This window comes from Microtus oregoni, unplaced genomic scaffold, assembly GCF_018167655.1.
Source record: "Microtus oregoni isolate MIOR12 unplaced genomic scaffold, Mior012 000017F_ref0000208, whole genome shotgun sequence".
NCBI classification, from domain to species: Eukaryota; Metazoa; Chordata; class Mammalia; order Rodentia; family Cricetidae; genus Microtus; species Microtus oregoni.
This window is the reverse complement of record NW_024543076.1, coordinates 7,881,308-7,907,657: the sequence shown is the minus strand read 5'-3', so window position 1 is coordinate 7,907,657 and position 26,350 is coordinate 7,881,308.

Genomic DNA, 26,350 nt, shown 5'->3' with positions numbered 1-26,350 from the left:
TCGTCTCCACATTCATTTAGGATATCTGTTCCTGTTTCAGCAATAATTTAGAGTATATGTTGATCAACTTTTTATATGGACGCAAAACCCAAAATTTCCTTTTACCTTCATACATTTAACAAGAGAAATATATTCCTAGACGCATGCATCAAAAAGCACACTGTTTTAGCTTAGGCAAGTGATGGAAAATGCCACTAAATATCTAAAGAGTGAATTGAGTGACAGTTGGTTTAACTTATGTGATCTCAAAGAGAAGGTGGCCAATATTGAGAAGTATAAAAGACAACATTGTGTCCTCCCAATTATTTCTGAAGCTATTGTGAGAACTGTCTACCTGGGTATTGGTGGATTAGACAAAGTCTATCCCCTACCTCAGAAGGTCGAATGGCAAAACAAAGTTTGATACCACCGTTGTTAATCCTGGGGAACTGAAGTGTTTTGTTTTGTTTTGTTTTGCTTTGCTTTGATTTAGACCTACTGATAGAGCAATGGTGAAGGGTTATTGTCAGGAGCATGGTGGACTTAAACAGCCACACTGGAAGGTCTGCATTCAGCATGTATGATGGCATCTTAGTTGCTGCTTGGATAAATCCCCATTCTCCTAGTCTTCCCTAGAAATTAGGGCTGAACTACATACAACTAGTTTGAAGGTGAGAGTCAATGACCCTCCTCACATCCTCCTTCTGTGAGCGAGCATCAACCGTTAAAAACCCAGCTATGATGATCGTTTGCAAGTAGTTGAAATTGAACTCATGAAGACAGGAGTAGTTTGGCTGAAAGGAGAGTTCTGCACAACAGAAGCACACACACCATGCACGTAAGTCCCTGCTGAGTCCAGGAATCTCTTGGACATCACACACCTCCAACGTGCTCACCCCACTCGTGTATTGAGTCTATTTAACTCCAGTGAAGCTTCCCAGAGAAACCAGAACTCTGATCATCTTGCAGTGGAAATCTCGGCAAGAAGGAAGTCAAGTGATTTGATTTTGTAAAGAAAGCTTTCACATACGAGGATTGGAAGCAAGTGTTCCCATTAGTGCAGACAGACTCCTGGGGGAATTGTTTCTTCTTTCATCCTATGACTGCATCTGAAATCTGACTCAAGTAGTGATTTCATTAAGTCTTCTTGACCCACACCAGAAATCTTTCTCCCTATCTGCCTTATCGGAGATGATCATTGGATTCTTCCCTTCTGTTCAATGCTGGCTATTGGCAGTGAAAACCGGATGTTTCCTGAGTGCAGTTGCCCAAACGGTTTTATTTCGATATCAGCTCTGAAGAAGTGATTTCTTTATAAGTTTGCACAGTCTTAATTCAAATATTAACTACCAAAGCAACACACCACTGTTGGTCCCTGACTTCTGCAGCTCTCCCTTTTATCTCATTGAGCTTTTGATTGTTCAGAGTTTGTTCGGTAAGCCCTACCATCCTCACTTTCCCTCCACACTTCCTCTTACTTTGGAGCATCCATGAGGAATTAAATACATCCATAGTTTGCCAAATTGAGGTTACATTTCCAATTGATGAGAGATTTCTCTGTCATTTCAACAGATTGGTTCTGCAACTTAAATCTATACTTTAACTCATTCCTTCAAGGGCCTTGTTGGAGAATGTTAATTTCAGGTGTGTGACTTTTCTTTATGCTGCATTTGCTTAACTCTGTGAAGCTGTGTTACTGTGTCTGTCTGAAACAGCCGATGCTCCTAATAAAAAGATAAACGGTCAATAGTGAAGCAGGAACAAGGATAGGCAGGGCTTGCAGACAGAGTCTAAATGGAAGAAGAATGAGAAGGAAGAGAACAAAGAGAGGACATCAGGGGCAGCCACCCAGCTCCACAGAAAGTCATGGAGAAAGATGTAAAGAAAGGTATGAAGAAATAGAGAAAGATAAAAGTCCAGAGGCAAAAGGTAGTCAGGGTTATTTAAGAAAAGCTGGCAAGAAACAAGCCAAGCTAAAGTTAGACTTTCATAACTAAGAGTAAGCTTCAGTGTGTGATCTATTTGAGAGCTGGGTGTGGGGCCCTCAAAAAGTCAAAAGAGCAAACTATATCACAACAGGGCCTCCTCTGTTTCCCTCTTTTACAGGAACCATCAGGACTACCATCATTTTTAATAACAAAGCAAACGAGAGCATAAACATCCTTCTATTTCATCAAGGCAATAGAAACAGATGCATCATAAAACATTTCTTACAGGTGTATGCCCTCAACAATCATAGGAGTTTCCATGAAAATGATTGCTAGTAATTTTGACTATACTTTTTTAAAATATTAAGAAGGAAAATGTATTATATAATATGCTTTTGTTTTATGGCTGTGTTGTTTTATTGCTTTTTAACATGATATATACAGGTGATAAACATAGAGTATGTTGGGTCCAAAGTGTTTTGGCTAATGGCTGACCAATTTTCTTATATTCAAATTTTGAGAAAAGGGTGGTTATACTTATTATTCTATAAAATTAAATAATTCATGAAGCCCAAATATTAGCAACAAAATCTTGTCTATCTAAAATCTTGTGCCCATTAGCAATGAGATAGATGGACTGGAAAACAAGGAACTATAATTTGGGACATTTTATTTGCTACTGTGTAAGAAATATTGATCTTGACTTATTAGAAAAAATATGCTCTTCCAGATCCATCTAGCCCAAATAAAGCAAGGTTTTAGTACATTTTTAGCCATTACATAAGGAAGATAGATGCAAGAACAAAAAAAATGTTTAGAGAAAAGTCATTTACTCACATAATGGGTGAAAACTAAAACTGATTTGGAGAGGGGGAAACACACACATATGTACATATATATTTTAAAGGTAATATTATCAGGTTATCATATTTATAGTTAGTCTGAGCATGAGAGGGAGAAAGTCATCCTCTCAAGTGATCCTATCCTGCTATGATTGTAAATATCAGCAGTTTAAATGGAAAGGATAATGTTAGGATGGTTTCTTGAAGAAGTCAGAAACTTATGGAGAGTGATTCAAGTCTCACTTCTTTTGAAACTAGAATTAAGCCTGGAGAGTTTGTTCTTTCGTTTTGTTGTATTTGTTTGATCTTCCGGTTATAGGATATGACATGGACTGTCGCTTAACATTGAAGCCTGTTGAAAGCCCTTTGATTTCCATTCTCTAAGTATGGTCAGAGGCTACAAGAGCATGAGATTCAGAGGAATCTTCTGGGATCTGTGTCACACGACATTTGAACAGAGGTCTGCAGTGGGCATAGAGAATCGAAGCAAAGCCCTCCACCAGCCTGTGCTTCCTAAGCCCTATTAAACTGAGTCCATGCAGTCATATAGTGAAGTCCTTACCTTGAACTCACATATTCCAGTTATTAGTCCAGCAAACACATGGTGGGAAAGGGGAAGGAGGTTCTTCTGAGTATCATTAGATGAATAAATTTGCCTACAGCACTAACTCGCTGTGTAAACTCCAAGAATTCAAATCATCCTATCCAACTCAGGAGTTTAACCATTCAAAATAATTCTATCTTCTCCATTGCAATGATTTCTTTTTCAATGTGGGTAGAGTTACTTTTCCTAAACAGCAAGTGGAATAATTACTGTCCACAGCATGATCCTTGGGTGTTTATGTAAAGGAGAAACGCAGTCAGCATGCCAGAAACCAGTGTGACTCTGGTTTCGGAGTGAAAAGTCAGAGAATGCATTAGTTACGCGAAGTGAGTGTTCTACCTTAATTATATGCTTCTACAGAAGGAAAGTTGCATTTGCAGCTGACTTCTTTTGTAAAGGGTGAGCTCTTTTTTCCTAAAATTTGATTTTTTTTTATTTTTTATTTTTATTTTATTTTTTTTTTTTTTTTGTCTATGTGGTTCCTTGAATAGTTCACTCCACATAATGAATACCTAGTGTGGCCATGACTTTTTTTTTTCTTGCTTCATTTACAGTGTATTGGTTTCCATGAGGACTCCCAGCATCTCATCCTCCACAGGTGAACTGCCATTTTCAGAGTCTGGAATGCAGAGGGCTTCTTATTCAGCTCCAGTACCAATACTTAGCAGTGGAAAGTGGCCAGAGACTTGTGCTGTCAGTTTTCTTTTTTTATTGAGAAAAAAAATTTCCACCTCCTCCCAGCCTCCCACTCCTCTCCCCGTCCCCCCACTCCTCTCCCCCTCCCCCCACTCCTCTCCCCCTCCCCCCACTCCTCTCCCCCTCCCTCTCAAGTCTGAAGAGCAGTCAGGGTTCCCTGCCCTGTGGAAAGTCCAAAGTCCTCCCCCCTCCGTCCATGTCTAGGAAGGTGAACATCCAAACTGGCTAGGCTCCCACAAAGCCAGCACATTAAGTAGGATCAAAACCCCCTGCCATTGTCCTTGGCTTCTCAGCAGCCCTCATTGTTCGCCATATTCAGAGAGTCCAGTTTTATCCCCTGCTTTTTCAGTCACAGTCCAGCTGGCCTTGGAGAGCTCCCAATAGATCAGCCCCACTGTCTCCGTGGGTGGGTGCACCCCTCTTGGTCCTGACTTCCTTGCTCATCTTCTCCCTCCTTCTGTTCCTCATTGGGACTTTGGGAGTTCAGTCCAGTGCTCCAGTGTGGGTCTCTGTCTCTATCTCCATCCATCGCCAGATAAAGGTTCTTTATTTATGGCTAGAAACCAATTATGAGTGAGTACATCCCATGTTCATCTTTTTGGGTCTGGGTTACCTCACTCAAGATAGTATTTTCTATTTCCATCCATTTGCATGCAAAATTCGAGAAGTCATTGTTTTTTACCGCTGAGTAGTACTCTAATGTGTATATATTCCACACTTTCTTCATCCATTCTTCCATTGAAGGGCATCTAGGTTGTTTCCAGGTTCTGGCTATTACAAATAATGCTGCTATGAACTCCTTCATCCATTTGTGCCGTCAGTTTTTATGTATAGGCTCCTATTGTCTCTCTCTTTCCTTTTAGGTTTCCATAGAGATAGTGAAGACAGCAGCAGGAATGATGTTGAGAGATGAGGGCCACAGAAGCAGGCAGTTTGTGAAGCTGCTTGTGAACCTACACTGATCCGCTGGCTTTGTCTGCAGGAGGGACCTCCTTCTGTCTTTACAACAGCTGTGGAGCTGTGAAACCTTTGAATAGTAATGCTTCAACATAGGATGATTATTGGATCATAAAAGGCCACCTGTTAAAAATGTCTTGTCATTTCTGAGAATTTCATATTTATATGTATGTTTAAATATGGCTATATCCACCCACCTCCTACCACCCTCTGTATTGCCTCAAGCACAACTTCCCAACTTTGTGCCTTTTTCTTTATTTGATGACCCTCAAAGTACAGCTAATGCTGTCCACACGTGAAGAGGTGTGGGGCCCACCCACTGCAGCATGGGCAACACACCAGTGGTCACATACTCAAAAATGATTCCCCCTTCCACAGTCTGCTCTCTGCTTGCCTGTAGTTCCTCGGTATTGGGTAGGAAGTGGAGACTAACTCATCTATGGTAGAATTTTGAAACTCTTGACCTTGTGAAGGTGTTCATGGCTCCTGTGAGTTCCTGGGTGCATCACTGACCTCTTATCTTTAAGACAACATTTCAGAGAACGTTTCTGCACCCTCCCGTGCTCACATTATTTCTGTCTCACCTTCCATGATGTTCTCTGAGACAAGGCTGTATGGAGCTTAATATAAATGTCCCATTTAAGGATGGTTATGTATCTTTTTATTATATGTCACCCACTGCAAGAAAGAACTTCTCTGACCAAGGATAAGAGCAGAGAAGACTAGGTCTATAAGCATAAATGCAGATATTTAGAACACAATTTAACAAAAATTGCATTTAGAAAAATTGTTCTTCTCAGGGTCTACCACTTTCCCTAGCTATGGGCTTTTAACAGGGCTATAGAAGCTGACATGAAATTTCCACCAGTAGCGGAGGCCACAAATCCACAAAGGAACCAATAAAGCAAATTAATATACAATACATAGACTAGGAGAAAACATTCCCATCTATTCATCAGAGGATTAGTTTCTAAAATATGCAAAGAATTCATAAAAGTAAACATTAAAGAAATAAACCACCAAATTTTGAAAAATCTGGGCTATATTTATGGCTGACCACTGGAACTGGATAACCTATGAGGGGGGCTCATTTGTGAAGACTAAATCTCCCTTTCTCACCAGCCATCAATTATCTGTAGCTCGTCATCAAGGGTAATGCCCTGTGACATCTCCCATTCATGTTGGCATATAAATTGGTACTGTCACTTGCTGGTATGGTTTAGGTGATCATATAGTGTAGATTAAATGGGTGTAATTTCCATATATATATATATATATATATATATATATATATATATATAATACTATCTGGTAGCTGATATCCTGGGAATGATGCAAATACAGTGCTCATGTGTGAAATTCTCAAGAAAGTTGACATTTTAGAAATTTGGACTTTAGACTGGAACAGAGATTTCTCAAAAAAAGTGCACAGTTAAGAAACTATTATTTATTTATTTAAAAGCAATCTTACTTTACATATCAATCCCAGTTCCCTCTCCTTCCTTCCCCTCTCTGCCCCCAACTTTTTTCCATCCGACCCCCCATCCACTCCTCAGGGTGAGGCCTCCCATGGGAAGTGAACAATGTCTTTCACACACCCGAGGCAGGACCAAGGCCCTCCCCTCTATAGGGAGCAAGGTATCCCTCCAAAGGTAATGGTCTCCAAAGAGCCAGTATATGCACTAGGAATAAATACTGGCTCCATGGCTAGTGGCCCCACAAACTGCCCAAGCCACACAACAGTCAGCCACATTCAGAGGACCTAGTTCAGTATCATGTATATTCTGTCAGCTGTCAGTTTGGATTCAGTGAGCTCCCACTTGCTTGGGTCAGATGTTTTTGTGACTATCCACATCATGGTCTTGGCCCCTTTGCTCATAATATCACACCTCCTTCTCTATGACTTGACTCCAAAAGTTTGGCCCAATGCTTGGCTGTGGATCTCTGCATCTGCTGGATGAAGGGTCTATGATGACTATTAAGGTAGTCATCAACCTGATTACAGAGCAAGGCCAACTCAGGCACCCTCTCCACTATTGCTTAGGGTCTTAGCTGGGGTCATCCTTGTGGATTCCTAGGAATTTCTCTAGTGTTTGGTTTCTAGCCGCATAATGGCTCTCTCTTTGAAGGTATCTCTTTTCTTTCAAGGTATCTCTGTCCTTCACCCAACTCAATCTTCACAATTCCTCATGTTCTCCTCCTGGCTCCCCTTCTGCCTGTCCCTTAACCCCCTCTCCACAAGCTATTAATTTATTAAAGAGATCTTCTTTACTTTCCCTTCTGGGGTGATTCATTTATGCCTCTCTTAGTGTTCTCCTTAAAAATGTTTGACATTATTAGTCATCTGAGAAATAAAATTGCAACTAAGATTCCATTTTCTCTGAGTCTGAATGGTCATCATCAGGAAGGCAAATGACCACAAATACTGGCAAGGGTGTGAAGAAAGGGCAACTCTCACACACTGTTGTTAGGAATGTAAATTAGTCCACTGTGGACATCGGCCTGGAAGTTCCTCAAGAGAACTGCCATATGACATAGCTATACTGAGTCCTAGGCACTTGCGTATCTATGTTCACTGCTCTTTTGTTCTCAACATTGAGGAAATGGAGTCAAACTGGATGTCCATCAACAAACAGATGAATGGATGAGAGAAACATGAAACATAAACACAATAGAATTTGACTCAGCTGTAATGAAAAATGCAATCATAAAACTTAGAAGTGAATGGATAGAACTTGGAAAATAGCTTACGTTAGATGAAGTAATTCAGGCCTAAAGAAACAAGTGGCATAATTTCTCTCTCCTATGTGAATCCTAGTTTCAAATCTTTTGTTTTGAATGTTTAGCCTGACACACGTAGAAACCAGAAAACTAGAAAAGAACCTCTAGGGGAGTCTTGTAAGAGAGAGAGAGAGGGAAGTTACAATAAGGAGAAAACAATTGAATATTTCATCTATTCAACATGAGTCATCCCACCCCAAGAGCATGACCAGGGAGGCTAATTTGTTTTTACAAGGTCCAAAAAGAAAATTGTGCTATCTAAGCCACTGCCAAAATGGTTTTATAAAACTGAACTCTCGTATAGGAAGCAGAAATAGGAGATCTTTTCCTTAGTATAAAAAAAGGTTTCCACTCTGAACTTGAAGTGCCATATTTAATAAGGAAATTCTTAAAGATCTTCAATGAATTCTTAGAAAACAAAACAAATGTAAATATACTTGATCATTAATAAGCACTGTTATGATTCTATATAGCTGAAACAAAGATACTTCATCATTAAGAAATACTGTTTCAATAGGCCTATACTAAACAAAAACAACAAAAATAGAAAAAAAAATAAAAGTCAGGCATTTGCAGGAATATGAGACATTTTGTGTATTCATAAATGGCCTCTTACCTATACGAGACAAGAGACCTCAATTCAAACAACTATTGAATTCAAACAACTAGAATTACTGAGCTGTTTCACTGACTACTTCATTCTGAAGAAAGACACAAAGCAGATGCTTCTCTTACATGAGTAACCCTGCTGCTCCCATGCTAGCTCTGAGAGTTCCAGAGCTGCAGAAAGTCTTAGGTAGGAAGAAAGGAATGGGATTAGGAAACCAAAGCAGCCCTGCTGACATGGGCCTGTAATCTCACCTCCTGCACAGATGAAGGAAGGAGAGCAGCAAGTTCAAATCAACCCTGGGGACTCAGTGAGGCCTCATAAAACAGGTGAAAAGGGGCTGAAGGTGCAGTGACTCAGTAATAGGGTGGTAGCTGAGTCTGAGCAAAGACCTGGGTTCAAATCACAGTACAATGTGAAGAAAAAGCCCTGATTCTATACTTAGTTCATGATCTTAAAACTCTACTAATTATTATAGCCTTTACTATGAGGGTGATCAATAAGAAATAAAACTTATTCCCGATATTCAGAAACCCATAACCAATAATGCTGGGAAAGAGTAACATATGTATATTACATATGTATAACACACACTCACATACATACATACATACATACATACATACATATAAATCTAGTAAATCATTGAAGCTTAGAATTATTTCTACATTTCTTATTTAAAAGCAATTCTTATGTAATATATTCAGTCTGCCTAAAGAGACAACATGAATCATAAATGCTTTTATCCCGCAAATGTGACTTCTAACTAAAGTACCTTGTTTTGGTTGAGGGAAGAATATGGGGGAAAGGTTATTTCAAGCTGCAAAATAAACACACAACTTTTCATCAAGAACAATATCAATCAAACTCATCCAGAGAATGAGGACTGGGAACTTCTCCTTCTAATGGGAATTTGTCCCCTACCCCATAACTACACCCCTTGAAAAACTAAATCACATCAAAATTCTCATTCTATCACAGAACAGAATGTGTTAAACTCTGGGCATAAAAATAAATCTCTGTTTATCTGAATATCCTGAGATATTGCAGGACAGCCTGTATAATATTTTTAGTGTTCAATTTGCCAAGGGGTAGAGCATTCAAAGAGGAACAAAGAAGAAGAAAGGGAAAATAAAAACCATAGTTGTCGAGCGCCTCCCTGCCCAGCCTGCTAGGGCGCTGGGACCAAATCTGCACCAGGAGGACATAGGGGTGGCCGGTAGCTCCTTTGTTCCCATAGCCTGCCCGCAGCGAGCGGGGTGGGCCCTTTGTTCGCGAGCTAACCAAGCAGCGTGGAGTTTCGTTCTGGGCACCTAGTGAAACATCATTGTGGAGAAACATCTCTGGGGAGTGACATCACTGGGAAGGTACATCAGTGGGCAAGAAGACCTGATCCTATAAAAGAAGATCCAAAGGGGAGTATTGGGAGGAAGAGATGGGCAGACGCCAATGCAGGAATTCTCCCAACAATCTGAAAAACAACACGAAACCACCAGAAGCCAATGACACCACAACAGGAGGACATGAACACCTTAATCAAGAAGAAGTAGAAAAAACTGACTTCATGAAAGTGATTGACACCCTTAAACAGCATATAAAAAACGCCCTTATAGAAATGGATGAGAAGTATAAAAGAAAGTTCGAGGAATTGAGTAAATCAGTGAATGATACCCTAGGAAACCAAGGAAAAACAATCAAGCAGATAAAGGAAACAGTTCATGACTTGAAAACTGAAATGGAGGCAAAGAAGAAAACACAAACAGAGGGCCGACTGGACATGGAAAATCTAGGTAAACGAATAGAGACTACAGAATCAAGTATAACCAGCAGAATACAAGAGATAGAAGAAAGAATCTCAGATTCTGAGGATAACATAGAGAAAATAAACACTCTGATCAAAGAAAACAGCAAGTCCAACAAACTCTCATCACAAAACATTCAGGAAATATGGGATACAATAAAAAGACCAAACCTAAGAATAATTGGAGTAGAAGAAGGAGAAGAAATGCAGCTCAACGGTACAGAAAATATACTTAATAAAATTATAGAAGAAAACTTTCCCAACCTGAAGACAGATGTACCTATGAAGGTTCAAGAAGCATACAGAACACCAAATAGGCTGGATCAAAAGAAAACATCCCCTCGCCAAATAGTAATCAAAACACAAAATATACAGAATAAAGAAAGAATACTAAGAGCCGCAAAGGAAAAAGGCCAAGTTACTTATAAAGGTAAACCTATCAGACTTACACCTGACTTCTCTATGGAAACCATGAAAGCCAGAAGGTCCTGGATAGATGTTCTCCAAAAACTAAGAGACCACGGATGCAAGCCCAGACTACTATATCCAGCCAAACTTTCATTCACTATAAATGGAGAAAACAAAATTTTCCAGGATAAAAACAAATTTAAACAATACGTAGCCACAAATCCAGCCTTACAGAAAGTAATAGAAGGAAAATCACTAACCAAGGAGTCCAACAATGACCACAATAACTCAGACATCTAGAGACCCTTCACCAGCACAACTCAAAGAAGGGAAACACACAAACTCTACTACTAAAAAAAATGACCAGAGTTAACAACCACTGGTCATTAATATCACTTAATATCAATGGGCTCAACTCACCTATAAAAAGGCACAGGCTAAGAGATTGGATAAGAAACCAGGATCCAACATTCTGCTGTCTACAAGAAACACACCTCAACCACAAAGACAGGCACCTACTCAGAGTAAAGGGCTGGGAAAAGGCTTATCAAGCAAATGGACCTAAGAAACAAGCAGGTGTGGCCATACTAATTTCTAACAAAGTTGACTTCAAACTTAAATCAATCAGAAGAGATGGAGAGGGACATTTTATACTCATAACAGGAACAATTCATCAGGAAGAAGTCTCAATCCTGAATATCTATGCCCCTAATATAAAAGCACCCACGTACGTAAAAGAAACATTACTAAAACTCAAGGCAGCCATCAAACCGCACACACTAATAGTAGGAGACTTCAACACTCCTCTCTCACCAATGGACAGGTCAATCAAACAGAAACCTAACAGAGAAATTAGAGAATTAATGGAGGTAATGAAGCAAATGGACTTAACAGACATCTATAGATTATTCCACCCAAAGAGGAAAGAATATACCTTCTTCTCTGCAGCTCATGGAACCTTCTCAAAAATTGACCACATACTTGGTAACAAAGCTAACTTACACAGTTACAAAAAAATATTAGTAACCACCTGTGTCTTATCAGATCACCATGGATTAAAGTTAGAATTCAACAACAATGCTACCCCCAGAAAGCCTACAAACTCATGGAAACTGAACAGTCATCTACTGAACCATACCTGGATTAAGGAAGAAATAAAGAAAGAAATTAAAGTCTTCCCTGAATTCAATGAAAATAAAGAAACAACATACTCGAACTTATGGGACACTATGAAAGCAGTCCTGAGAGGAAAGTTCATAGCACTAAGTGCCCACCTAAAGAAAACAGAGAAAGCACATATTGGAGACTTAACAGCCCACTTGAAAGCTCTAGAAAAAAAAGAAGCAGACTCACCTAGGAGGAGTAGAAGACTGGAAATAATCAAATTGAGGGCTGAAATCAACAAAATAGAAACACAGAAAACAATCCAAAGAATCAATGAAACAAAAAGCTGGTTCCTGGAGAAAATCAACAAGATAGATAAACCCCTATCCAAACTAATCAAACGAAAGAGAGAGAACACGCAAATTAATAAGATCAGAAATGAAAAGGGGGACATAACCACAGACACAGAGGAAATTCAGAGAGTCATTAGATCTTACTACAAAAGCCTATATGCCACAAAACTGGAAAATGTAAAAGAAATGGACACTTTTTTAGATAAATACCATTTACCAAAACTAAACCAGTACCAGGTGAACAATCTAAACAGACCTGTAAGTCGCGAAGAATTAGAAGCTGTTATCAAAAACCTCCCTACCAAAAAAAGCCCAGGACCTGATGGATTCAATGCAGAATTCTACCAGAACTTCCAAGAAGACTTAATACCTATACTCCTTAATGTATTCCACAATATAGAATCAGAAGGGTCATTACCAAATTCCTTTTATGAAGCCACAATGACTCTGATACCAAAACCACTCAAAGACTCAACCAGGAAAGAGAACTACAGGCCAATCTCACTCATGAATATCGACGCAAAAATCCTCAACAAAATACTGGCAAATCAAATCCAAGAACACATCCGAAAAATTATCCATTATGATCAAGTAGGCTTCATTCCTCAGATGCAGGGCTGGTTCAACATACGAAAATCTATCAATGTAATCCAGCATATAAATAAACTGAAAGAAAAAAACCATATGATCATTTCATTAGATGCTGAAAAAGCATTTGACAAAATTCAACATCCATTTATGTTAAAAGTCTTGGAGAGATTAGGGATACAAGGGTCATACCTAAATATAATAAAAGCTATATACAGCAAGCCGACAGCTAACATCAAATTAAACGGAGAGAAACTCAAAGCCATCCCGCTTAACTCAGGAACACGGCAAGGCTGTCCACTCTCACCATACCTCTTCAATATAGTGCTTGAAGTTCTAGCAATAGCAATAAGACAACATAATGGGATCAAGGGGATTCGAATTGGAAAGGAAGAAGTTAAACTTTCGTTATTCGCAGATGATATGATAGTGTACTTAAGCGATCCCCAAAACTCCACCAAAGAACTTATACAGCTGATAAACAGCTTTAGTAATGTGGCAGGATACAAGATCAACTCCAAAAAATCAGTTGCCCTCTTATACACAAAGGATAGGGAAGCAGAGAGGGAAATCAGAGAAGCTTCACCATTCACGATAGCCACAAACAGCATAAAATATCTGGGGGTAAATCTAACCAAGGAAGTGAAAGATCTATTTGACAAGAACTTTAAGGCATTGAAGAAAGAAATTGAAGAGGATACCAAAAAATGGATGGACCTCCCTTGCTCTTGGATTGGGAGGATCAACATAGTAAAAATGGCAATTCTACCAAAGGCAATTTATAGATTCAATGCAATCCCCATCAAGATCCCATCAAAATTCTTCACAGATCTTGAGAGGACAATAATCAACTTTATATGGAAAAACAAAAAACCCAGGATAGCCAAAACAATCCTATACAATAAAGGATCTTCTGGAGGCATTACCATCCCTGACTTCAAACTCTATTACAGAGCTACAGTAATGAAAACAGTGTGGTACTGGCATAAAAACAGAGAAGTCGACCAATGGAATCGTATAGAAGACCCGGATTTTATCCCACAAACCTATGAACACCTCATTTTCGATAAAGGAGCTAAAAGTATGCAATGGAAGAAAGAAAGCATCTTCAACAAATGGTGCTGGCACAAATGGATGTCAACCTGTAGAAGAATGAAAATAGACCCATATCTCTCACCGTGCACAAAACTCAAGTCCAAATGGATTAAAGACCTCAATATCAGTCTGAACACACTAAACCTGATAGAAGAGAAAGTGGGAAATACCCTACAACAGATGGGCACAGGAGATCGCTTCCTATGTATAACCCCAGAAGCACAGACATTAAGGGCAACATTGAATAAATGGGACCTACTTAAACTGAGAAGCTTCTGTAAAGCAAAGAACACTGTAACTAAGACACAAAGGCAACCTACTGACTGGGAGAAGAGCTTCACTAACCCCGCAACAGACAAAGGTCTGATCTCCAAAATATATAGAGAACTCAAGAAACTAGACTTTAAAATGCTAATTAACCCAATTAAAAAATGGGGCACTGAACTGAACAGAGAATTCTCAACAGAACAAGTTCAAATGGCCAAAAGACACTTAAGGTCGTGCTGAACTTCCTTAGCAATCAGGGAAATGCAAATCAAAACAACTTTGAGATATCATCTTACACCTGTCAGAATGGCTAAACTCAAAAACACCAAGGATAACCTTTGCTGGAGAGGCTGTGGAAGAACGGGTACCCTCATCCATTGCTGGTGGGAATGTAATCTTGTGCAACCACTGTGGAAGTCAGTGTTTCGGTTTCTCAGGAAATTCGGGATCAACTTACCCCTGGACCCAGCAATACCACTCTTGGGAATATACCCAAGAGATGCTCTATCAAATGACAAAAGCATTTGTTCAACTATGTTCATAGCAGTATTATTTGTAATAGCCAGAACCTGGAAACAACCTAGATGCCCTTCAATGGAAGAATGGATGAAGAAAGTATGGAATATATACACCCTATAGTACTACGCTGCGGTAAAAAACAATGACTTCTCGAATTTTGCATGCAAATGGATGGAAATAGAAAACACTATCCTGAGTGAGGTGTCCCAGACCCAAAAAGATGAATATGGGATGTACTCACTCATAATTGGTTTCTAGCCATAAATAAGGACCACGGAGTCTACAATAGGTGAACCTAAAGAAGCTAAGGAAGAAGGTGAACCGAAAGAAAAACATATAGTTGTCCTCTTCGCTAAGGGAAGTAGACCAAATTTCCGGGGAGAAAATGGGATCTTGGGGGTGGGGTGGGATGGGGGTAAGGGGAGATGGGGAGAGAAAAGGTAGAAGGGAAGGAGGGGGGACCTGGGAAACGGGAGAATTGGGATAAAGGAAAGGTGGATAGGGGAGCACGGAACCACAATTCTTAGTTAAGGGAGCCACTTTAGGGTGGGCAAGCGACTTGACCCTAGAGGGGCTCCCTAGTGCCCAAGATGAGGTTCCCAGTTAGTTCCTTGGGCAGCTGAGGATTGGGAACCTGAAATGACCCTATCCTAGAGCAATACTGACGAATATCTTGCATATCATCATAGAATCTTCATCTGGTGATGGATAGAGATCGAGACAGTGACCCACACAGGAGCACTGGACTGAGCTCCCAAGGTCCCAAGGAGGAGCAGAAGGAGGGAGAACATGAGCAAAGAATTCGGGACCACGAGGCGTGCATCCACCCACTGAGACAGAGGAGCTGATCTACGGGGAGCTCACCAAGGCCAGCTGGACTGTGACCGAAAAAGCATGGGATAAAACCGGACTCTCTGAACATGGCGAACAATGAGGGCTGATGAGACACCAAGGACAATGGCAGGGGGTTTTGATCCTACTTAATGTGCTGGCTTTGTGGGAGCCTAGCCAGTTTGGATGTTCACCTTCCTAGATATGGACGGAGAGGACCTAGGACTTAACACAGGGCAGGGAACCTGGACTGCTCTGTGGACTGGAGAGGGAGGGGGAGAGGAGTGGGGGGAGGGGGAGAAGGGTGGGAGGAGGGGGAGAAGGGTGGGAGGAGGGGGAGAAGGGTGGGAGGAGGGGAAGGGAAATGGGAGGCTGGGATGAGGTGGAAACTTGTTTTTTGTTTATGTTTTTTTTTCTTCTTTTCGCAATAAAAAAAAAAAAACCATAGTTGTCATCTGACCCGGAAGCATCATGAATGAAGATGCTGTTTTTATTAACATCTGGAGAACACGAAGCCCATCACTTCCACCCTGAGTGGAACTGATGGGAAGAATCCTCAGGGACTTTTAATGCTAAGCAGGCACATTCCATCTCAAGTGTTGCCTCTTTGGGGATGGCAGGAATGTTACGCCTTTCAGCAAGTTAACTCACTACCCTCTGTGTCAGCTTCAAGGCAGGCACCAGAGTGGAGACCAAGAGGCCTGTGTTTTGTTTCTATTGTTGATGGCTATGAGTGAGTCATTTAGGGTAATTGGGTTATAGCCCATATTTGAACAGGAACACCATGACCTTCCCTCAGCACAGATTATAGATGCCACCGATGCCTATTGTGTGCTAGTTTCTGGGCCATTTAAGGAAGTCTGATAAAGCAAGTCTCTATGTTTTGACTCCTTTGGAATATGTTCTGTGTGGGTCAGTGTTTTTCCTGTGCTAGATCTAGACGCTTGGATTTATATTTACATGAGTATATGTGTGACAGCGGAAGGGAGTTGTGGCCTTTCTCCCCTTGGGGACAGAGAACAAAGCATTTGTTAAGCTGATTTTGACAGCAGCCTGTCGCAGGAGGTTAGGATCCTGGAACATTCCAGGCAAAAACAGTTTCATCTGAGCATTTCAGATTCTTATACTAGGGAACTGCACGCTATACTTCTCGGCACATTAGACTTTGGTTTTATGGGAAGGAACAATTCAAATTTAATATGCAAAATCAATATGTAAAAAGGGCAATGTACAGGATAAACAAGTTAAATCAGAAAACTCACGCAACCTTAAACAGACCTCTGGAGGAACGAGTAGTTCTACACCACTAATTCTCCCCTCCACTATCTGTTCCATGGACGACTGCTATCCCACCCAGCCTCACATTGTTTCATGAACTGTACAATCTGCACTGGGCTGAGGTCTAGAGCTCTTGTTCTGGCTCTCCAGGTGTAGCCTGACGCCTGTGGGAGTTTGAGCAAGTTCCATAATCATGTTGGAGGTCAATCCAAGCAAGAGATTTGGGGTTGACAGTTTGTAGAGTAGCTACATTGCCAGTAACCATTTTTTACTATCCAAGTTAGTGTGATTTAATATGCTGTATATGTAGAACATTTAAAACAGGAATCCTTAAAGATATGTAGAAGGATCTCACTGAAAACAATCATGATGGAAGGACAAGTGAAACCTTCCAAGCACCAGTGAGAAGGCTGAGTGAGTGTAGGCACCATCGGCGCACCAAGCCTGGGGGCCTGGGTTCTAAATAAACATGGTAAGGGAGAGCCAGCTTCTCCCAGCTGCCCACTGACCTCTGCATGTATCACACACACATACAAAATAAATAAATGAAACCTACTTGAAATACTTTTTCAAAACCATACCTTTCACTAATCTCGCTTCAGAGTTAAATCTTGTCGAGTACACTTGCATCGTCTTATGAAAATTAAGTGGGATCTTTGTCATGAAAATATGATAATTCGTATAGATAAAAATATGAGCAAATGAGTACATCTAAACTTTTAATTTCATGGAAGGAAAATCACCATAATGAGAAGAAATAGAACTTTTCTGATGGAACGTTAAATGTTCCCCTTCTGTCTGGAATTAAATAACAAAAAGAAATAAAATTATGTATTTATGTAAATTATTTTCTGAAAATAGTCCTTCAAGTTACTTGTTACAACATTGGACTTTGATTATAATTGTAAAATTATTTTAATAAAGCTACTTTGAAAAAGTACTTATAACTTCATGCTGTAAAAGCTGGAATACTATTTTCATTATACATTGTATTTTAAAAACTTTTCACAGTGTAAACACATATAGTTTTTGAAAAATAGTGGTTAACTGGTATAAATACTGTTGTTTCTGTAGTTCTTGATTGAAGAGGGACCATAGTAGAAGAATCATTGTCTTGAAGGAAGAGCACAGCTGTATCTGTTTCCTAACCTCATGCATTTTATGCATAGTAAAGCACAAAGCCTGGATTCCCATAAATTTGGATCTGGAGCACTTTATGGCAAACATAAATGCACTGGAAGATTCTGGTAAAAATTTCCTGAGACAATATTTTGTGAGCCAGTCTTTTCCAATTCACCATTAAAATTCCAATGGAGCCATTAAAACAAAGTTTATATTAATATCAACAACAGATTAAACATTTAGTCCAATGGCCACTCCAGAGGCAATTCTCTAACAACAGAGCATTGGAGCTGAGGTGCCCACCATAGTGAGACTTTATCAATTTTAGATGAGAGAAAATGGAAAAGCAATTGACCTTTCTAACTCCTTCCATGTTGTAACAAATCCAAACATAGTCTGCCATCTCTATATTATGATACTGTTTTTCCTATTCCCTGTGTTTCTGACAGCATCGTTCCTCTAGAAACCAAGTAGAAATTATGATTTCCAAAAATCAAAAGAAATAAAAAAATTGAAGGAACATTGTAATCTATAGATGGCAACTTCAATTCTGGTAGTTGAAATTCAACAAATAAGGCTGATTGGAAAGAATATATTTGAAATTCTCTATAAAATTCCTGATGGTCAGGAATGGTAACAGATGATTGCTCTTACCACTGAAACAGAATTTAAGAGACAGAAACACTCCACCAGTAAAGATGTCCTCAAATGCGTTCCTGTTCGGAGACAGATCTGTGCTACCATCTTCAGCAGCCCTTGGTATAAGAAAGGAATTAAAGCAACACTATGAGAATGTGCCAGAGACACAGAACCTGATCCAAATATACTCAGAGCTTATCCACCTTTTCAATTGCTCCTTGTTTGGAGTCAGAATGGGTATGTAGTAAGTAAGAATATTGATTCATTAGTGATGAATTAGAATGTCAGACACAGAGCAAAAGAAGAAATTTCATATACACATCATCACTGAGAGTTGGAGGAAAGAGTTTGGAGATATGGCTCAGTGGTTAGGAGTTTCTACTGCTCTTCTTAAGGAAAACCAATCTTCCATATCTTTCGGGATACCTGTATGTGATGGTTAGTTTTAACTGTCAACACAAGCAAGAATCAGCTCAAGACAGGCCTCTGCGAACATCCTAGGTGATTGTTTTGTTTGCTTTGATTGATGTAGAAAGACCCACCCACCCTGGGTGGCAGTGGATACTGAACTGTGTGTGACTGGAGAGAGAGGCCAATCACTAGCACACACATATGCATTATTCTCTCCCAGTTATGGACATAACTGGTCTTGGGAGATGGTTCAATAGGTAAGCATGAAAATCTGAGTTCAGATCCCTGGAATCCTCATAAAGTCAAATGGAGTAACTCTGTATCTGTAATTCCAGCACTCCCATAGGAAAGTGGTGAGGTGGAAGGAGAAGACAGGAGAATCCCCAGAAACTCATGTGATGGCTAGCCTACTATAGGCAAGAGGGAACAAGAGACCACTTCTCAAATGAGGTAGAAGGTGGGAATGACACCAAGACTGTGTTCACACGCATACACATACACATGCGTGTGTGTGCACACACACACAAAATGTGAAGTAAATTAAGGCCAGAAACTATGATAGCAATCATATTAATAAATACTCAACTTTATTTGAAATTAAAAAATACTGACAGGAAATATTGTCATTCAAGTATGAAATTGGCAAAGGTTTAAGAAATCATTGTTCAGAATATGTAAATAAGCCTTCTCAAGAAAGTGAATATTGGTGAAATCACTTGGAAAAGTAATTTTGCAAAATATATTAGTATAATTAAAATTAATAGTATTCTGAACAAATAACCTTATTTAAGACTTGACTCTTAAAAAGACTCTAAGAAAATGCACAAAATCTTGATTTTTTTTGAGCTTATGCAACACTAAATATAACGGTAAAATTTTTTAAGTAATACCTAGCTGAAGCAAATAATTACCTATTAGGTTGTCAGGTGTTGGATCTAACAATAATTAGAAAGTACGTTTTCAAAGAACAATAATGTAAAAAATTCATAGTAAGTCATACAAAAATTATAAATATAAAACAATGTGTACACTGCATTTTATATATCCTGAGCTTCATTTATACTTCAATAATAGGAAGTAGAAGGAGTAGCCCCCGGTGTCAGTGAAATATCAGAGTGGAATTTCTCTATGTTCATTCCTGTAACATCAATTATAACAACTACCTGAGAAGAACTTCTCAAGAGCCCAGAGAAGCAGGTAAAGGCTAGAGATAGATTTCAGAGGGAGACTGTGTGCAGCATGTACAAGGCCTGGGTTCCATTGGAAACACTATAAATAATAATGACAGTGAGAAAGAAAAGCAGGGGAGAGATTATAGCACCGAAATGTACCCAGAATGAAGCAAGAATGCACCGAAGAAAACAGAAAGCAGCAGCCCAGGAATCACCACATAGAGGGTATCTTCCCCTGGAGCCTTGGTAGCTCTCAGCCTTCCTAATGCTGTGACCCTTGTATACAGTCAGTCCCTCAGGTGCTGACCACAACCTTAATATTATTTCATTGCTACCTTCATAGCTGTAATTTTGCTACTGTCTTGAATTATAATGTAAATATCTAATATGCATTTTTTGCGGCACCCAAAGGGGTTGCAACACACAAGTTAGAACCATGGACTAGGAGGAAGGCTTAGGAGTGATTATTCATGGACTATGCTTCACACAGCAAGAAAATCTACTGTTTGGCAGCCCCGTGGTCTCACAATACATAGGTCTACCTAAGGAATGAAATTCCAGGTTTGTTCCAGCACCAAACCACTTCTACAAGCTCCATCATCAGTTGGTCACCTCAAGGCCCAAGCTCCAGGACAGTCACTTCGGTTTAGTATTTTGTCTCTGTGATTACAAACTCCACACCCACCTAAGGTTCCAGATCAATCTAAACCTGCCTTAACCCATACAACATCAAATATTAGGCCACATCGAATCCAGGCCTGCTTTCCTGGCATCAAACACCACACTGGCAATTAGTGGCTCGACCAGGGAAGTGTCTGTTCAAGTCCCAACAGACTAAAGAATCAGGCAGAGCCAAGCCAGTAAAAACTCTGGGAATGTCCCCAACCCCTGACCCGGTTTCAAGTGTCCCCAGAATCCAGGCCCCGAGAACTCAGAACTCAGACCTTCTCCTGGAGATGCAGTCCAGCACTCACATACTTACATTGTCAGGTCTTATGACTCCATGATATGATAATTTATACATTTATATATTCATGGTTGTGGAATATTTGTTTGCACTGACACTTCAGGACTTCTAGTAAAGTTAAACCTTGAATCAGAAGGCAGATTCAGTGATGAGCTGACCAGAATTAGCCATAGATACTTTGAAGGACTGAGGGAGTCAGATAGAGAGGACCAGGAAGAGAAGGGGATTGGAGAGATTTCAAGGGCTTTTCAGTCTGGGAAATGTTGAAAAGGGGGGTCATCCAATTCTTCCTTTCAAGTTTTTATCTCAATGTCTGACTCCTGAGTTTTTATTAATACTATAAGAATTAAGGTAAATGCATTAGAGGTCTCTATGTCAATACATGTTGCTTCAGGTTTTAGGGGACTCAAGTCCTACTTCACATGACCCAAAGTCCATTCTCACCAGGATAAATTCTACAAAGCTGGTCCCAGTGTACCAAAGGTCCATAGCATACCTTGAAGATTCTGACTCCAACTCAGCTACCAAGGATCCAAGGTCCAGTCCTGCCCTTTCACTCAGAGCCCAGATCCACCTCTGTGAATATATTTCAAGACAAACTCACTGGATCCCAGATCCAGACATACCCCAACAGACACAGGAACCAGCTTACTCCCTTGCTGACCTAGGGACATTGCATTAAGTGTCCAGACACAAGCCTTTGACTAAAATATAATACAGCCTCTCCATAATCCATGGACCAGCTGAATACTGAAGGCAATTTCCAGAAGTGTATGCAAAGACTGGAATAAGCTACTATCCTTAAAATGCATGGATAACAGACAATGCATGATGACCAGGGTCAAGATGAAAACAATGTTTCATTAATCATTGCTGTGGGACAAGGGTCTTGTACTTTGTAAAGATTTGTCTCTCTGATACTGTTTTAATCAATGCTGATTGGCCACTAGCCAGGCAGGAAATATAGACAGGTCAATGGGAACAGGAGAATTCTGGGAAGAAGAAAGGCTGAGTCTACTGTCATAATTGAGACACAGAAGAAGCAATATGAAATACCTTGCCAATAAAAGGTACCAATGCACGTGGATAACACAGACAAGAATTATGGGTTAATATGTAAGATATAAGAGTTAATAAGTAGCCTGAGCTAATAGGCCAGCCAGTTTATAATTAATGTAGACCTCTGTGTGTTTCTTTGGGACTGAATGGCTATGGGACCGGGCGGGACAGAAATCTAAGTCAACAAATCATCATTACATTTATGTATGTGTATGTAAATATTATTATGTACATAATTGTATAATACATATTATCCCAAAATATAGTCTATTCAGTCCATGTAATGATACTTTTATGTATGTTTTCAAAGCTGACTATTTGGCACTGAGCAACCAATTGGTATGCTCTTTCCTGTGAAGGTCAAATCTTCTATTCCCAACTTTCTCCAGATCTGTGCGAAGGGTTCGAGCATTGTGAACATTGGTGTCATCCTTATTCAGTTCACATCTGGATACTCGTGTTGGTGGTACTTTATTGGAGTAGTTTATGAGATTACTAGGTGATACAATCTCACAGCCTGATTTTCTGGCTCTTATAATCATCCTGCTCCCTCTTCTACAATGTTCCCTGAGCCTTAAGTTCAGAAGTGCTTTTTGGATGTGTCCTAAATGTCTGCGGGCAAGACTCTATAATTTTGTATTTTGATTAATTGTTGTTTTCTGTAACGGTCTCTGTCTGTTGCCAGAGAAGTTTTCTTGATGAGGGGTGAAGACTACACTTATGTGGGTGTAAAGACAGGTATTTACAGATTGTTGTTAGTGATTATGCTGGTTTGGTAAATTACTGGTTGTAGAATCTCCCCCGTAATTATGACTTCACTAGCATTGAGTAGTTATGTTTACAGTACAATGCATAGCTTCCTTATTGTTTAGTAAGTCCACTTAGAAAGCTGCTAGCTACCCCTAAGCTATGCATGCCACTGTTGTACCCATAGAGTTCTCGTGCCACACTGATCATTGATGTGACTCATAGGTGTTTTAGTTAGATGGGACTGCTGGTTGCCTCCCTCCTCTGTTATCTGGTACCATGAAAGGACTAGTCCTCAGGAAGAGCATGCTCAGGTCAGTTCTAGCTCAGGGTTCTTTCTGGGCTCTGTTTCTGAGGCACATGTTTTCAGCAGTAGAGAAATACCTTCAATCTCTTGGGGTCTCCAAGGACAATAGCCATGAGTTGTATGCTTAGGGAATCTCTCAGACAACCCTTAGCAAAAACTCCAGAGAAGGTGTCTTGTATCTGATAGTGGAGTTTTGGTTAGGTTGTCTTTTACTCTAGGAAGGAGCATCATCATCTAGTTCATTATAACTAGATATATATATTTCTACACAGAGTCCCATATGCCATAGTGTTTAGATCTATTACTTGCGGCTTTTTTCAAACATCCTCATTGCATCATTTTGATACCATAGATGAATGTGGAGGGTAGTAAATAAAATAAACAAGACACAAAAGGACAGATATTGCATGATCTCACTTATATGAATAATAAAATCAAATCAGAATGGTTGTTTGGCAGACAGTTTTCCAAAGACAGCATATTTTAGGTAGGTGACTTGAGTTCAAATGATTTACACCATGTTGGCCTCAGATAACAGCAAAGTATTATATTCTTGAACAGTGTGTAGAGGCCAGAGGCCTACTTGCCACGACAAGGCACAGCAGGTGGAAGAGAGCCAGAGCAAGTGTGTTTTGGTGAGATGGGAGAGAAATAGATGTGAACAGTTCATGCACTATGAAGAGCGGTAGAACTAGCAATGAGGGACAGCCTGATGTTTGTATTCTGTGCTGTCACCTGAGGCTGGGCCTGGCTGCCACTGAAGGCCATGTCTCAGTCCATCCCTGCCACACACAGGGTCTATGTCTGTGTCCGTGTCCCATGTTATCACCACAGGCCATGTGGACATTCATGGTTTGGGATGTCACTGGGGCCATGTTGATGCCCAAGGGCTTCACTGAGCTAGCCCCGCCCCATCACTGCTCAGTGGTGCCAGTGGTAATGGTGACGTGGTTACAAAAACATTTATGAATTCATACATATGGTAATTAGATTAACATAGGCCATTGTACATACTATACATATTTCAAAATATGTTGTATGCAATAAATGTGTATAACGTTTGTCAACTAAAAATATTAATTTGGGGCCAGTGAGCTAATTCAGTAGGTGCAGGCACTGCCACCAAGACTAACGACCTGAGTCCGATCCCAGGTACCCACATGGTAGAAGGAGAAAGTTTATTCCCTCAATCGTCCTCTGACTGCCACATGTGCACAAGCACAATAGCACATTTGTACAAGCATGTGCACATACATACATAGGCACACATGAATGCACACACAATAAATAATAAATAAATAAATATTTTTTGGCAGTTTTAAAGCCAAGATTTATTTATAGACATATATGTGTGTATATATATATATATATTTGTGTGTGTATTGTTTTTTGGTTTTTTTAATTTATTTATTTATTAAAGATTTCTGTCTCTTCCCCGCCACCGCCTCCCATTTCCCTCCCCCTCCCCCATTTAAGTCTCCCTCCCTCCTCAGCCCGAAGAGCAATCAGGGTTCCCTGCCCTGTGGGAAGTCCAAGGAACCTCCATCCAGGTCTAGTTGGAGCACCGGACAGAAATCTCAAGGTCCAAATCAGGAGCAGAAGGAGAGAGAGCACGAGAAAGGAACTCAGGACCGCAAGGGGTAGACCCACACACTGAGACAATGGGGATGTTCTATTGGGAACTCACCAAGGCCAGCTGGCCTGGGTCTGGAAAAGTCTGGGATAAAACCGGACTTGCTGAACATAGCAGACAATGAGGACTACTGAGAACTCAAGAACAATGGCAATGGGTTTCTGATCCTACTGCACGTACTGGCTTTGCAGGAGCCTAGGCAGTTTGAATGCTCATCTTATAAATAAATATTTTTAAGTTGTACAAATGTTTAAAAAGAGCAGACAGGAAGAACAGTAACCTTCATACAACAGCGCTGTCACTTGCTAATAGCACCAAGTATATTTCATTTTAGGGCATAGGGCATACTGGTACAGTTTTCAAAACTTTTAAAACTATGTGTTGATTTTTACTGTAAAAAATGTAGTCTGTATGGTGGACATGACTTTAACGCCAACACTTGGGATACAGAATCAGGTAGAGCTCTGTGAATTTGAGGTCAACCTCATATCCACAAAGAGTTCCAGGCCAACCAGGCCTAAAAAGTAAGACCCTGTCTCAATAACCAAAAACAATGTAAAGAAATTATAACAACTTAAGATTTTAGAGATCACTAAGTGTCATGAGATATTTTATACACTGTGTGTATAAAAGAGTCTCCGCAAAACAATCCTGTTTGAACCAGTCACATAGTGAGTGAGTTCCAGGCGCTGGCATCTTTCAAGCTGTGAGTGCATACAGGCATGCACAGACACAAGCATCGTCTCTCATGGATCTCATTCTCAAAGCTGCTGCAAGAGTCAGCAATTGCATTACCTCTGAGAAGGTGCTCTGCATTGCAGCCACTGCACAGAATCAGGTTAAGGCTCATATAAGTAAACAGCTTAAGCTGTCTCAAACGGCAGCCCACCTCGTCTGGTCCCATGCCTTTTCTCTCATCCTTGTTGCTGTTTTCCCATGCAAAGGTGCATTTCGCCATATGCAACAGTCTCCCCTCCCAGCCTCTCATCAGTAATCATCAGATACATACCCAAATGAACACAGAATTCCATGCCTACAGGGAACTGTGAGAGCTTTCTACATACACAAAGAGAGAGACACAGAAAGAAAACCAGAAGCAAAAAGAAAAAAATCCTGATAAATGTGACTGGTGAGACTATTTACACACGAAGAAACATACACAAATACAAATATAATGAGAGGTAACTGAAACACATTTTTCAAAAGATAACAAACCTCCTATAATAATTAGTAATTATGTAATAAAAACATCCAAAATGCATGAACAGAGTAAAAAAGGGACACATTTGTAATAACCATCTTTCTGTTCAGTCTGCCTCTCACTCCATCAGGGATTTCAAGCCACATAGCAAGTAGCCAGAATACTTCAGCCACTTACAGTGGGAGGAACAATATCTAGGAGGGCAGCCAATCCTTTACCACAGAAATTAACAAACCCATGGGAAACTGAATTGAAGTAATATTAGAAAACACAAAGAAATCACCATCCATCTCACCGTGTCTGATAAACAGACATTTTAAGTTACAGGTATTGTAACTTAAATATTGATGACTGGAATCGTGTTTTAACATAGTTAAGCAGAAGCAGAAGACAACCAAGATGGGAAGATAATGTTAAAGGTGTAAGGGGAGAGCAAAGAGGTTGGTTTGCCATG